The sequence below is a fragment of the Octodon degus genome, unplaced genomic scaffold (assembly GCF_000260255.1).
Source record: "Octodon degus isolate 3935 unplaced genomic scaffold, OctDeg1.0 scaffold00241, whole genome shotgun sequence".
Lineage (NCBI taxonomy): Eukaryota > Metazoa > Chordata > Mammalia > Rodentia > Octodontidae > Octodon > Octodon degus.
The window spans coordinates 1,307,372-1,322,083 of NW_004524817.1; positions in this window are offsets into that span (position 1 = coordinate 1,307,372).

A 14,712-nucleotide genomic window follows, 5' to 3' on the forward strand; every position below is an offset into this window, starting at 1 on the left:
CAGCCCTCCTTTTTCTCTAATTTTGGTCTGCAAACTTAGGTTGTTGACCATCCAGAAGACAAGCTTGTTGTTATTATTGAACAATTTAGGCTGTTAAGCTTAACCTTAATCTGTCTGCATATCAAACATCTTAGGCATAATATGGAACAGGTATTTTTCATCATGTTCATATCTTGAACAGCAATTAACCCCTAGAAACAATGTATGCAATGTGTTAATTACTGAAACTGTCCTACCAATTTGGTTTGCAACTCTCTCATTGCTATTTGTTTCTCAATAAAATTATGGGGAAAAATTTTTTTAAATTAAATAAAATTTTAAAAAAGGAAAAAAACAAAAAAAAAGAAAAGTGAGACTGATTGGAGCAAGGGGAAAGGAGGAAGATAAAAAGGAAAATAAAACAAAAATATATATTTGTACACAAGATAAAGTAATTTTATAGCTTATGAGTAGAAAACTGAGATTCGGTGGATTGCTCTCCAGTGACATAAAGAATGAATTTATTTTTTTATTTACATTATAAAATAAATAAGCAAACCTCAGAAACATTATATAAGAGAAAAAAATATTCAAACATAATAGAACTCATCCTCTCTGATTCCATTTAGTAATACTGTCAAAAAAATATAGAGACCAAAATCATATTCTCATTTTCCTGAATCAGAGGTCTGAGAGGGGTTATCTGAGTGTAGGCTTTTTCTTTAGGATGATGAAAATATTCTAAAAGTAGGTTTAATGGGGGTCATATAATTCCAGAAGTTTCACAAAAATCATTTATTCTTATTTACAATATATATATATTCAATAAAAACTCAAAAATATTGCATTCTATGCTTAATCACACTTGGGCAAATAAAGAAGGCTTTTTTTTCCTACTTGAGGTAACACAATATGTGAGGACGCTGCCTGGAGGAGCCTCCTTCAGGACAAGAATACGATTTCAAACTTTGCAGCAGAATAATGTGGGAAATACAGGTAGCAAAATCCTAATGGAGCTGGTGTTGATCTGAAGAGCAAGGCCACGCGGCTGGAATGAGTGTCCCTCACTGTTCACTGGACACTTTGGGGTCTGCAGGGAGAGAACACGACTAAAACTATTTTCAGTAAGTGTGATTCTCTCTGCTGGGAGACAGGCAGGGAAGTGGATACTATATAATTCTAAAGTTTTCAAACACATGCATGCATACATATGTATGTTTATCCATACATAACTGTATTTTGAAGAAACAAAAAATAGCAAGATCAGAAGCCATCCTCTTAGGTATGACAAGAGACAGTTCTTCATTGAAGGCAGGGTTTGGGGATGTAGCTTAGTGTCAGAGCACTTGCCTAATATTCAATATTTATGTGTAATGTTCAGTGCCAGGAAAAAAAAAACACCTTAGAAACCATTCATTATTTAGATAATTTGGAGTTCCTTTTGAAAAACAATTAAATAAATATCAATCTAGTACTGATAAAATTATTGCTTTTACGTATATTTCTTACATTTCAGCAAATTATCTTCTCAAATAGTACAAAGTGGTTGCTCACCATGTCTCAGCATTTGTAGCTCACCTGTGGCTCTTTGAAAGCAAGTTGAATATTCATTCCTACAGCACACCACTACAAACTTCCCCGGTGATGGTGTACCATTTACCGGAAAATTCTATGCCATAAATACACCTCATACACATATGAGGCAGTAATTTTTAAAGATTAGATAGGTTTTACTTGAGGTGACAGTGTTATCTTGAACAGTACTTAAGAAAAGAAAAACAAACAAATTAATCTAGATGGTCAATCAAGTTTAACACTTGGCATTGGATTCCGTGTATTCATCCATATTGATGATTTAGAATTCAATTAAAACTGAGCAACCATATTTTCCTGGCTCATAGCCACAATGTACTAGAAGTGAAAATAACTGATTCTGTCAGTAAATTCATCCAGTTAGATTATCTTTTAAGAGACTAAACAGGCTGAATGTGTTAAGAATGCATTTTGCTCCCTATTTCAGTTTTTTGCCCATGTAAAACATTTCCCCTGCTGTTATTTGCAACCTTTTCACGACTGACATAAGTATGCACACTACATCTTCTGATTAATATGGGTGTTCCGCGGTGTGGCTCCACTTACTGTGGCATCCATTGAGCCGTGTTTTTATTGCCTAAGTCACCCGGCTTTTATGCTGTGTGTTACTAAGTGCTAACCCTTCCCAACACTTTGAGGCACTATCATTACCAGAAGAGGTAACTAGATGAATCAGTGAATTCACTCAGAAGCTTGAATGGGGACACTGGCTGCTAGGTGGCAATGACAGAATGTACACCTAGGGAGCCTGCTGAAAAATGGTAATTTCAGTTCAACATTTTTAATTTACACAGAGTCATATGAATACAGACCTCTGGGATCACAACCACACTCATAAGAAATAGAAATGACTGCAACATTGACAAATGAAATCGAATCCTCCAGGAGCATTCTTTTTGTAATATTGCTTTGTTACAATTTGTGACATTTTGCTGCTGAAAGGCAACAGAGCTATATTTTTTTTCCTATGTAGTTTTAAAGATTGACAAGAACCCTCCCTCCTATTCATGTTTTGTATATGGTTGGATAAATATAATAAAGGCAGGCATTTTATCTAGTTTGTATAGACCATTCCTCACCTGTACCAATATTTCTTAACCCTCTATCTTGTTTTGTTTATCTGCCATGACATGGTATTCTTATTGAAATCGATTTTAATTGTATCAGTCAAGAGTCAAGGCCTCAGAGACAAACACAAAAGGAGGAATGGAAGGATTAGCCAAGGGGGAAGCCAAAAGGTGTGTTAAACAGTCATGGCACATCAAGCACGATGTGGGTCAACCAACCCATAGGTTTTAGAGCACAGCTACTAAATGCACCTTGCTTGTGGCAAGCCATGCTGGCTGCATTTACCCATAGTATTCTGCGCTCTCTTGAGTGCAAGCTGAATGACTATGAACTAGCTGAGAATTTAAAAAAGTACTGGAGAAGCTCCATTTATGACCAAATCAAACTTTCTGAATAACATAAGGTAAATATTTAGCCAAGGACTCAGTGGAAAGCCTATGGGAAGCAAGAATGAACAGTATGAGATGAAAACATTTTTACAAGTTGCATGGGGTAAAACCATTGAGGAAAATGATGCATAAATAGATGAAATTAAAGTGGAAAAAAGGAAAATTGCTGACAATACTTTGGAAAGGAAAGAATAGATAAAGTATATGCTATGTAACTTTTTGGCTTACTACTAATTAGAAGTAGCAGTAGTAAAATACTTCACAAGATGCCTTATCACATCCTGGTTCTTCTTAATGACTTCATGACATGAACAAGCAGTTATCCTCACAAGGAAGTACAGACTGGTTAAAATGCAGTCCATATAGTAAACTCTGTCTCTGAAATCCTAATCTACCCATTGAATTGATACATTAAATTCCGTATTTTCTTTTTAATGATGAGAGTATCTTAAATTACATTCAGGGCACTTTTAGAAGATTTGGACTAAAGTGGAATGGTATTCAGTCTTACCTCTTACCTGGGGCTCATCTCCATCATCAGACTCCCTGCTGAGGTCTCTCTCATATAGGCAAGTAGCCTCGGGACTTGTTTGGAAGGAGGGGGGTGACAGAGAGGACAATCACTGTTCCTTATTTTTAGAGCTTCAGGCTAAAATCATAACAATTTACCTTTTATTTTTTATCATCTGTAAAAAAAAATGACCTTTCCATCTGACTAGAAAGACCTCCTTACAGGGTACTTCATGATAGTCATACAAAATCCTTGATAAGGAGACTAGTTTTGTTTTCTGCCTTGGAATAATGTTCCTTTTATTCAAAAATTAGATGTGAGCAGTTGTATGTGTGTCTTATTTTCGCTCTTTGTCCAGATATCAATTTGCTACCCATACATTTGCTTGTTGGTTATATATCTTAACTCACAGGTAACACATTGGTGAGAAACCCAGGTCTTCTTTAGATACAGTCCTGGGCTCCTCAGTGTGAACGCACATGGTCATGATGTCACATGGCCACTGAACTCTCCTCAAGAGCTCAAAGAGCTAGATGGCTCTAGCTGTGGAGAAGTCAATGAGTAATCCTTATTCTGGTTTACAGAAAGGCTAGATGATTTTCTTTCCATGACACAAAGGCTTCATCCACTACTGACTCTGACAAGGCCTCAGTGATTTCTGTGAGCAAATCTGAATGGATCCACACAATACTTTTTCCCTTTTAAAAATTATCTATATCCAGAAATCAGGTAGTAGGTCCATGCTCTGATAAAAGGATCTGAAATGGAAGATTTTTCTTCTCTCTTTCAGTTCCTCTCTTAGTTCTATCAAAGTGCATCTTGAATCTGAATGAGGTGCAGACAAACCTCACATACAACAGCCAGGGGAATTGAAACCAAAGCATTTATTATGCTCAGGAGTCACAGCTGCCACCCAGGGCTGCCAAATCCAGCAGGGCTTACACAGACTGCTTGTGGTTTTCATAAGCATTGATTGCAGCCAAAATGTTGTTTTGTGAGCTGAATTTTATTTGATTGCCAAGTGACCAATGTGAACTTCCCATCAGTGTGAGGCTTTATTAAGCTTATTTATGGCTTTTTGTTTATGGGCTTCTTAGGTTGTGCAAATATGTAATGTAAACATGAAAAATTCTTTCCAAATTACTGTCAAGGAAGACAATGCTTTGTTTTGCTTCACTGTATATTGTTTTCATGAATCCTGAGCAGTTGCATTATGGTCACATAGATGAAAAATGAATAACACAAATCAATCCTTCTACACATTTGGAGATATAAATATTTTTTTTATTTATAAAGAGAATTGCTACACTGCATCTTTACCTGACACTAAAAGAATTATTTGTGCTAGAGCACTATAAAACATAATAAATTTTCCACATATCATATTGTATAATAAAAAAGTGTCCAAGGCCCAAAGGAATTTGGATCATGAAGTTCTGCATGGAGTGGTAGAAACAATGGAGGACTTAAGCACAGCAACAGAAGCTGACCCTAATTGAAACTCCCCAAGGAGCACATCCCTCAGGTATCTATCTAACACACTAAGAGCTCTGTGGTGTCAGTCATCTGGCCGGCATCTTGTAGTACCCGCTATTCCCCCAAATTCAGTCTCTTTGCTATTTATTATTTTAATAAGAAAATAGAATATTGAGTAGAGTTTTTTTTTTCTTTTTTTTTTTTTTTTTTTTTTTACCAGGGATTGAACTCAGGCCCTTGCGCTTGCCATGGAAATGCTTTTTCTACTGAGCCATCTCCCCAGCCCAAGTTAATATTGTTGATGATGCTATTTCCATTAAGATTTGAATCTATGTAGTGAAGTCATGTTTTCCCTCTCCTAATTGTCAGTTTCTGCTAAGATGGTGAGAAAAGCTGAGAAAGGGACCAAGAAGCAAATGCTCCTATTTTGAATTCTGGCTTCAAATGAAGGAGCTTCTCCTGAGAAGAGTGTTACAGACTTGCATGCCCTTGGGCTTTGCAAAATAAAGGAGGCACAGCTGGGCAGAAAGGGTGGCCCATTCTTGTAATTCCCACCTTCTGGGAGGCTGAGGTAGGAGCATCACAAGTTGCAACCCATCCTGGGCAACTTAGCAACCTAGTAAGACCCTGTTGCAAAATGAAACATACTATAAAATAAAATGTTGGGCATGGAGCACTGTGTGAAGGCCCTGTGTCTAATCCCTTTTACCACAAACTAAGGCTTGAGAGAAGGGTCAGGGTGGGTGTGGAGGTCATAAAGCAAATTCTCCATCAGGCAATTCCCAAGGCCCAACTTGGGTCTCCTGATAAGCATTTGATAAGGTGGAGTGTACTTAGTATCATAAATGCAAAGACAAAAGGAAATGCACATTTCACTTAGTCATAAACCAGGAAATTTATTGCTCATGGAAATCTGCTCAATTCTTATGGAATTTACATTTTTGTTTTCTACTGAGACATCAATGTTGATGTTGCTCTGGAATCCTTAATAGCTCTGTTTCCATGTGGAAGTGATCAGCGTGCAAAGGACAAGGGCCAAATCCAACTACAAAACCCCAAACAGTAACCTATAAAGCATAAGCTTTCATGCCCAAATGCATTTAGTTATTATTGTGAAGATAATTCCAAAATAAATTTGATATCAAAATTATTAAGATTTGAAAACACATACTTCCAGAATATCCATATTCAATTTTATAATTTGTTTTAATGATACCTAATATCAGAAATATTTCCAATTTGATTCTAAGATACAAAGTATAGTCAGATATAAGACTCATTTTTCCAGAGACATTTTATTCAAGGTAATCTCAGTATCTAATCTCTAGAAAAATGCTATTAGAAAACTTAAGTGATATTAATGCAATATTTAATAGCATCTTTAAATAAAGTGGATATAATACCTGAAGTTTATCTAATAAATGAAAATATATAACAAAATTCTCAGAATTTTGCCTCAGTGAGCACAGCACATTTGTTGTTGCTTTACTATGTTGAATAAAAAATATCCAGAAGATGTAGTATATCTCAACAGACACCATGAGCTCTGTGTAACATTATTTATTTGACCTTTGATTGTTCAAAAACTTCACATGAACTGACGGATTTTTTTTAAAAGTCCCAGGTCATTCGTTTGTTATATGTTGAATGCCAAGTATATCCCAAACCTTATTTCAGTGACTAATGATGAAAAATGAACAAGAAGTATATTCTTGCCTTCTCTACCTTCTCTACCTTCTACTTACAGAGAAAGCTGTGGAAGTACATAGTCATCACATCCTGTAGCATGGGCCACAACCATACTACACAGCACATCCCTACAGTGCCTTCCCACCTCCTGCAGTGCCCACCTCCTTCTGCCTGGAACCACTTGGCTCAGCTTCTTGACCATCCTCCTCTATAGAATGGTCATTCTCTCCTCAAATACTCCTTCACAGGAAGGCACTTTCTTCTCGACTGAGCCTTCATCAATGCCAATATCTTATTTCCTGACTTTTTCATTCATTCTGGAGTTATTGTGAGCAAGTGCTCCATCTTGATCTCCTCCTACTCTGGGCTATCAGAAGACTGCCTGGCACTCCAGGCTATAAAATGAAACAAAACAATAAACCAAAGAGGAAAAAAACCCCAACCAGTTGTTGCACAAAATGTGGAGCCAAGAATAATGGCAAAAAATGTGTTCTGTTTTTCTAAAACTATTGTTTCTGGATCAAACTGCTATCATCATGATGAAGACAACACGAGAAATGAAAAGCCATATCATTGAGGGAATGATGAATAGATCAATTAGGAAGTTGGGAAAGGGTGCTTTTCAAGGTCTTTGTTTTCTTTCTTGGTTACAAAGTCCAGGTTCTCCCACTATCATGTCCCAAGAAACTCAGAACCTCAGTCTCTGATAGTCTGTCAGGAACTGTGTCACTGTGTTTTCTTATATTGGAAATGACTTTTCCTAGTTCCTAGCTTCTAAAATTAATGTGTTCTTATTAATTTAAATTATGAAGAGATTAATTCAACATATCACCACTGGATTCATTATAGATTTTTCTTTTTGATAAACTTTTTAGGGAATATATATATATATATATATATATATATATATCTTTATCATCATATTTGAGTCTTCTCCAACTTTCATCTGCATCTTTTACAGCCACATTCCATTCACTCCAGGACAAGATTTCTCAGTTTCAAGATCATGATTAAACTGGAGAGACTTTTGTACATGAAAAGGAGTCTGCATTTCCAAGAGCTACCACTGGACATGACCTTGGGTGGGTCACTTTTCCTCCGACTGCCTGCATTTTGTCAGTGATAAAATTTAAACAATTAATCTGTTTCATAATGTGAGAATTAGACATGAGAATCCATGGATAATCCCGAGCATAGAACTAATCGTTCTAAGGATTAATTAATGGGAACTGTCAAAAGACATTATTATTGATCTTCTTTCTCCTTATCCTGGTAAGTTTTATAATCTATATGTTCTATTTTGAAAGAGAATATTACAAGAGATGATTACCTTTCCATCACTCAGGATTTCTTCCCACTGAACAGGCTGAGGGTGGAGAGCTATAAGAAGGTGTATGATAACAGTAACACTTTCCCCATGATCCTATTTTTGTTTATTTATTTATTTATTTGCATTTTAAATAATTTACTTTTGAATTTTCTGAAAAAAATGTATGGGGACATATTTAATTCATTCTCATATTTATTTATTTATTTATTTGCATTTTAAATAATTTACTTTTGAATTTTCTGAAAAAAATGTATGGGGACATATTTAATTCATTCTCATAGGATTTTGATGAAGCAGAAAAGCCACTATTAATACATTTCTAATCGGCACATTTTGCAAACTAAAGTTGTTCTGTATGATAACAGGAATGTTGACTAAAAAAGAAAAATGTAATTAAGGCATTGTGGTAAACCATAGTCTGAAATGTACAGCCAAACTGACATGTGTTCACAGCTTCACACTTTGTTCAACTTGTATTTCCTCATCAGTAAAGCTCAATTTTTAATAGTAGCACAGCATAAGTCCATTGTGAGTAGTAAGCCACAAAACAACATCTAGGTAATAAGATGTCTGGTATATGATGTTAAATAAGCTTTAGTTTGTATCATTATTATTGTCTGGTAGCATCCTAATTTAAGCTGTCGTGATATTAAGACAACCTAGTCTTAGAAAATTTATTTGGGATGTTTCTTGAGTAGCAAAATATAATCTTCATCAAAAATTTAAAGTTAAATTCATACACTCACATGTACACACACACACACACACACACACACACACCACATGCTATAAGATAAAGAAACAGAATTTAAACATCCTAGATTTCACTGTATTTGACCTTATGATACACCATTTTCCATGAATGACAAATTCATTACAACTATAATGCAATGCCTCTCCTCACCAGGAAAAATGGTGGTGTTCTTGACTGGCAGGATGGCCTTTGAATTATTTATGCTGTACCTTGAAAAAGGACTTGGGTGTATTTTCTCTGACTTCAACTTTCCGGGCAAGCTCTGACTCCTTTATTTCATTGATTGGTGCCATATACCTCTATCTTTCTAGTAACTTCCAAATAACTTCATTTTTCTCTTCTCAGTATTCATAGAAATAAAGAGTCCTCTTTTCCAGGTCTTCAAAAACATTCCCCAAGTCGTGCAAAGCAGAAATTCCCTTGTCTCCCTGCATATGCCGTTAGCCTTTATGATAGTTGACCTTCACAAGGTTTCAATCTAGAGGGTTCTAAATCCTTCCAAATTTAATCCTAGGACAATTATCATCAAATATTATTCCTTCCATTTCCACTATTTGTAAGCACCCAGAAAATTGAACCACTTAGCACCCTCTCATTTTCAACATTGGCCAGGGCTAACTTCATTATGCTTGTGGAGCTGATAAATTGGCCCAAAACTTTTCTCTTCCTTTTCATTCTAGTACAAAATCCTAGTCATGAACAAACCTTCCCTCTATATCCTAAACATCTCCTGCATCTGCAACTTTGAGACTCAGAAAGCATTCCCCTAAGTCAATGAATCACTTATTTCTCTCAAATAAGCCCTCAATTTTAATAATCTTCATACATTTTGCAATATTCTGCATAGTGCTAAACTTTATACAAATGAGTCTTCCCTCTATTTTCCTCTGACCTGCTTTTTTCTTTCAACATGAGTTGGTATGATTCTTCCATACTGACACTTATGAGTGTCCTTCTTCATCTGTATGAACATAGCACAGTTCACTTACATATCATATTAAGGAATTAACTCAGCAAGCCTGGATTATATGCATCCTGGATATCCCAAAGAAACATTTGTCTCTTATTTATTGCTGAGAAGTATCCTTTGAGTCCTTATAGCATCATACTTGCTTCGCATGTTCTTATTTACCTGGTGGCCTTAGGTGATTTCAATTACTCTACACTTCCAATGCAATTTTGGTGGAGGACTTAGGCCTTGCATTATCAGCTTGTTTTCTTGAAAGACTAGCTACTATGATCAGCCTGAGATCATGCACACAGCAGTTATCTGGGGCTGCATGACTATGACTATTCAAAAAGTTACCTAACACGAAGGTCACGTAAGATTCCCCATTGATAATATTTTTGTTTGTTATCACACATTTTGCCGAGAGCAATAAATGATGTTTTCACAACTCCACTGGGAGAAGACAGGTGGAAGCTAGTGCTGGTGTCTCCTAGGCTGTGCACTTTGTGCCTTCTTCTGTTGATTTTAATGTGTGTCCCTTCACTGCAATAAACCATAGCCATGGAAATAATATTTTGCTGAGTTCCCTAAGTCCTTCCACCAAATTTGTAAACCTGGGATGATTCAGAGAACTCCAAACACAAGTGCACTCTCCTGTTGGTTGCATTGCTTCCAGATTTTTACCAAATCTTTGCTATTGAATGCAGTACATAGTAAGAAGACATACTGAATGTTTCTACATATGAAATTCCCAAGACACAGAAATAGAGTTCTGAGATTTTGACTTGTTCTCCAAATTACCATGTCACAATTTCACAATTGCATCTTTTCACAATTCCCCTAACCTATGTTCACCAAAATTGGATGTTACCAAATAGTTTAGTTTTGAGGGATTTAGTACTATAAGACTTTTCATTTTTTAAAATTCACATTTCTCTGCTGATCTGTGAAGTTGAGCATCTTATCACATGATCCAGGTGTTTTCTTTCCTGGGGATTATCTAGTTATATATTTTGGATTATTTTGTTTTTATGAATTATTTTAGAAGCTCTTTATATATTTATAATTCATTATCAAAGATTTGTAAGTATGGTAAATATGTGTTCCTATGGATTACTGTGGGGTGTGGTCGAGTCACAGTTGAGCCAGAAGTGAGCAAACTCCCTGAGACTAGAGCAAAGCCAGTCCCAAGGACATGGAATGCCAAAGGCAGTCTTTAAACAAGTTGACTTCTAGCGCAGTTGCATATCAACAGGTGTCTGACCTTGATGGTCTCTCTTGTTAATTATAGTACAAATAGCTCTGAGAGTCTTTTGGCTTTCAGTGTTCTCAACAAAACCCTAAGAACTTGCATTCTTAACTCTGTTGCATGCTTTTGCCCTTTTTTCTTTCCTCCTCATCCTCCTCCTCCTCCTCTTCTTCTTCTAAAAAAAAAAAAAAAAAAAAGGACAGGTCCCACCTGGTCCCAGCTTTCCTTTTATGGGTCTTATTTCTTTTTTGTCTCCTGTTGCCTCCTTTCAAGTCCCCATGCCCTGCGAAAATGGCACCCTGACATGGGGCCTGGGGCACAGGGGAACTCAGCCAGCCAAGAGACAGCCAAGAGACACTCTTGAAATTCACAAAATCAAGAGCAAGGTATGAAGTGCATTGAGTAATCACTAGGTATAAAACTAGGTAAAATTCAGGATCTAAGGATCATTCTTTGTATATTGAAATGCTTAAAGTTAGTTTTTTTAAGGTTAGAGGGATGTCTCTAAAGACTGCACAGCTTGCAGTCTTAATTTTTTTTCAAGAAAGTTGGATTGGTGAGATAGTTCAGCAGACTATAGAACCTGCTTAGGCAAGTGCAGGCACTGGGTTCGATCCCTGGCACCACATGCCATGATGGTCCCACTCCTGGGGTGGGCTGAGCCTGTGACCAAGTCTGAGTATGTTGACACAGGCCTGTAATCCGAGCACTGGGGCAGCTGAAATTAGGAGGATCACTACAAGTCTGAGCTATGTAGTGAGACTCTGCACCAAATACCTTGAATAAAAAATATCTTAAAAAGTGGGAAAACAGGTATAAACAAGACATTCTGCCGAGGGGTCAGATAAGATCCCTTCCTTACTTTTTCTATATGGATTCTTGTGAGACAGTGTTTGGATTCCCACCTAGATGGTGAGAAAATGGCTGCCTGGAAATTGTGGCACATTTATGCCACACAGTGCGGCGGTGGGAGTCCCTGGAAACACTGCAGTGCTCTGCATCTGTCTGAAGCTGAGCACGAGCCTGATTTGAGACTTCCTGAGTCTACTCAGGAGGAATGAGACACTTGTGGCTCAGAGTTTTAAGAATAAGACAAGGGAGAAGGGTCTGCTGTGCCACACATGGTTACATTCGCTGAAGCAGCAGTATCCAAATCAAACCAAGTGTCGGCTGCCATGTGGAGCTGATGGCTTCCCTTTTTGCCCCAGTTCAACAGGCATTGCAGTAGGCTAGAAGGGCTGGGGAGGATTTTTCTGGTTTTTGCACTGGTGCTTACCCAGTTCTTGAAAAACCTGACCACAAGAACCCAAGAAGTTTGTTTGAGGATATCAGGTTATTTCCTTTAAAATACCCAATGAACTAAATCCGGCCTTATCTATGTATAGCCTTACAACTCTGTTTACCGTGGAGCTTCTTCAGATAGTTCCTTAAGAAATTTCAACTCTGGGAAATTGGTAGAATGTAACGAAAGGCTGCCTTCCCAGGTGACTATTTAATATGGAAGACAAATTGGACAGAGCTGTGTGCCCAGCAGGTGAATAAAAACTGGGAAATGTAATGTCCCTCTGAATTTAGCAATGTTAATAGGATAGGACAATTTGAAGGCACAGCCAACCAATTAACTTTTATCCACAATGGTACCACCATATTGTATCACTAGATCCTGCATATGAAGGGAGCTGCCCACCAAGGACAAAAATCTCTTAATCTTTCTAGTATGAGACAGAGGCCTGAAGCTTGAGAAGTTTGTAGCCTGGCTGTTACAAGCCTGGAAGAGAACAGTAAATGATTCAACTTCAGGGCCAATTCTTCTGAAGCAACTGAGGTTGAAAATGCTAATAAATATTGTGAGAAGTCATTAAGACCTTATAGAAAGAAAGCCCCCATACAAAAGATCAGGATTTGTACAAAAATTGGCCCAGCTTATCTGTGTACAGAGTATCACCTTAGTAACTGCTATAAATCAGGTTTTTAAAGGAAATGGTAATAAATCAAAAGTCACGTGTTTTACAGGTGCAAAAAAGGGACATTTTTGCAAGAGACTGCCTTTCTCACTGGGGTAATAAGCAAAAACAGACAGTAGAGACTAAAATCCCTCTGGTCTTTGTCCTCATTGCTATCAGGGACACCACTGCCATAATTAGTGTCAATCTAAAACTGGCCATGATGGCAATCCTTGTCAGAAAACGCTTCCCAAGACCAACAGCCCTGTCCGCTGCCCCAACAAACAGTGGGAACACTTTCCATGGTAAGTCCCCACCCTTATCTGCCAGTACAGGAAAACACTTGGTCTGCAATCTCTATAGGGCAACCACAGGAAGTGCTGGATTGAACCTCTGTACCACCTCTCCCTTCAGGTTAACTCCAGAGATGGTACTCAGGCAGTTCCTGCAGGAGTTTACTGTCACCTGCCCTCTGGAACTGTAGAATTGCTGTTGGGACATAACAGTGCTAGTTTAAAAGTGCTCCATATTATCCCAGGAGTTGTAGATTCAGATTATAATGAAGAATTAAAAGTTATTGTCAGTACCTCAAATATAATTATACGAGTGTTACCAGAAAACAAAAATTTTCAGTTACTGCTAGTCCCAACTGTAAAGATGAGATGGACTCTACAAATTAAACCTCAAGGTGATGCAAGTTTTGAGTTTTCAGAAGCATATTGGGTTGAAACTATGAAACAGGAGAGGCCTGAACTTATGCTAAAGATAGATGGAAAAATTACAAAGACATTTTGGAAACTAGAGCTGATGTCTTGGTTATTTCTAAGAACCACTGGTTTTCTGCCTGATCTGTTGATGTTGAAGTGTGGACTGCCAGGGAATTGGTCAACTAGATCATCAGTACAAAAGTGCTTGGCTTCTGAGATAAGTAAAACTACAAGAAAGCATTGGCTACTTTATACCTTCTATTTAGGAACATCTTTCCCTTTTCTGTAGTAAATTAGTGCAAATCTAGACTACTAAGTCTTTTAATTTTTTTTTTTTTTTTGGCAGAACCGGGGATTGAACTCAGGTCCTTGTGCTTGCCAGGGAAGCACTTATTCCACTGAGCCATCTCCCCAGCCCACAGACTACTAAGTCTTTTAATGCACGGTTTTGTAGGGAAACCGTTGTTTTCCACTCCTCTTATGGTTTCTCACAGATGCCCATGTGGAAGAGGGAACAGGTTTGATCTGCACAAGCCAGAAGCAGAAGGCAGAAACCAAAGCATGCTAATACGTGGCCTGGAGCCTGGTCCAAATAAAGGAGGTGGGAGAAGCCTAGATGACTGTTTTGTGTTGTGCCAGCTGCAGTGGGGAGCACAGGCTGTGCACAGGCTTAGGGCACCTGCAGGCAGCAGCACTTTGTCCTGGAGCCCACTAGACAGCAAGAGCTGATCTTCTGAGAGCCTCAGTCAGCACCTACCTGAACGTTAGATGGCTGCAGTGCTGGCAAGGGGAAAAAAACTGCTGGGGCACAGTCCTAGCAAGCCAGGAGCTGGGCGCATACCTGGAAAAAGATTAATCAAGATAACATGCAAAGGGAATCTACATAAGTGATAATAGTAACATAATTGTATTAAGGTTTACAGGGAACACTATTAGAAGCAAAGATGGCCTAAGTATGTGATGGAATGTGTGGATGTAACTGAGCTAGAAGCTACATGAAAGAGTGCAAAAGCTTCCAGTATTCTAAAACAAAATAAAACACACACACACACACACACACACACACACACACACA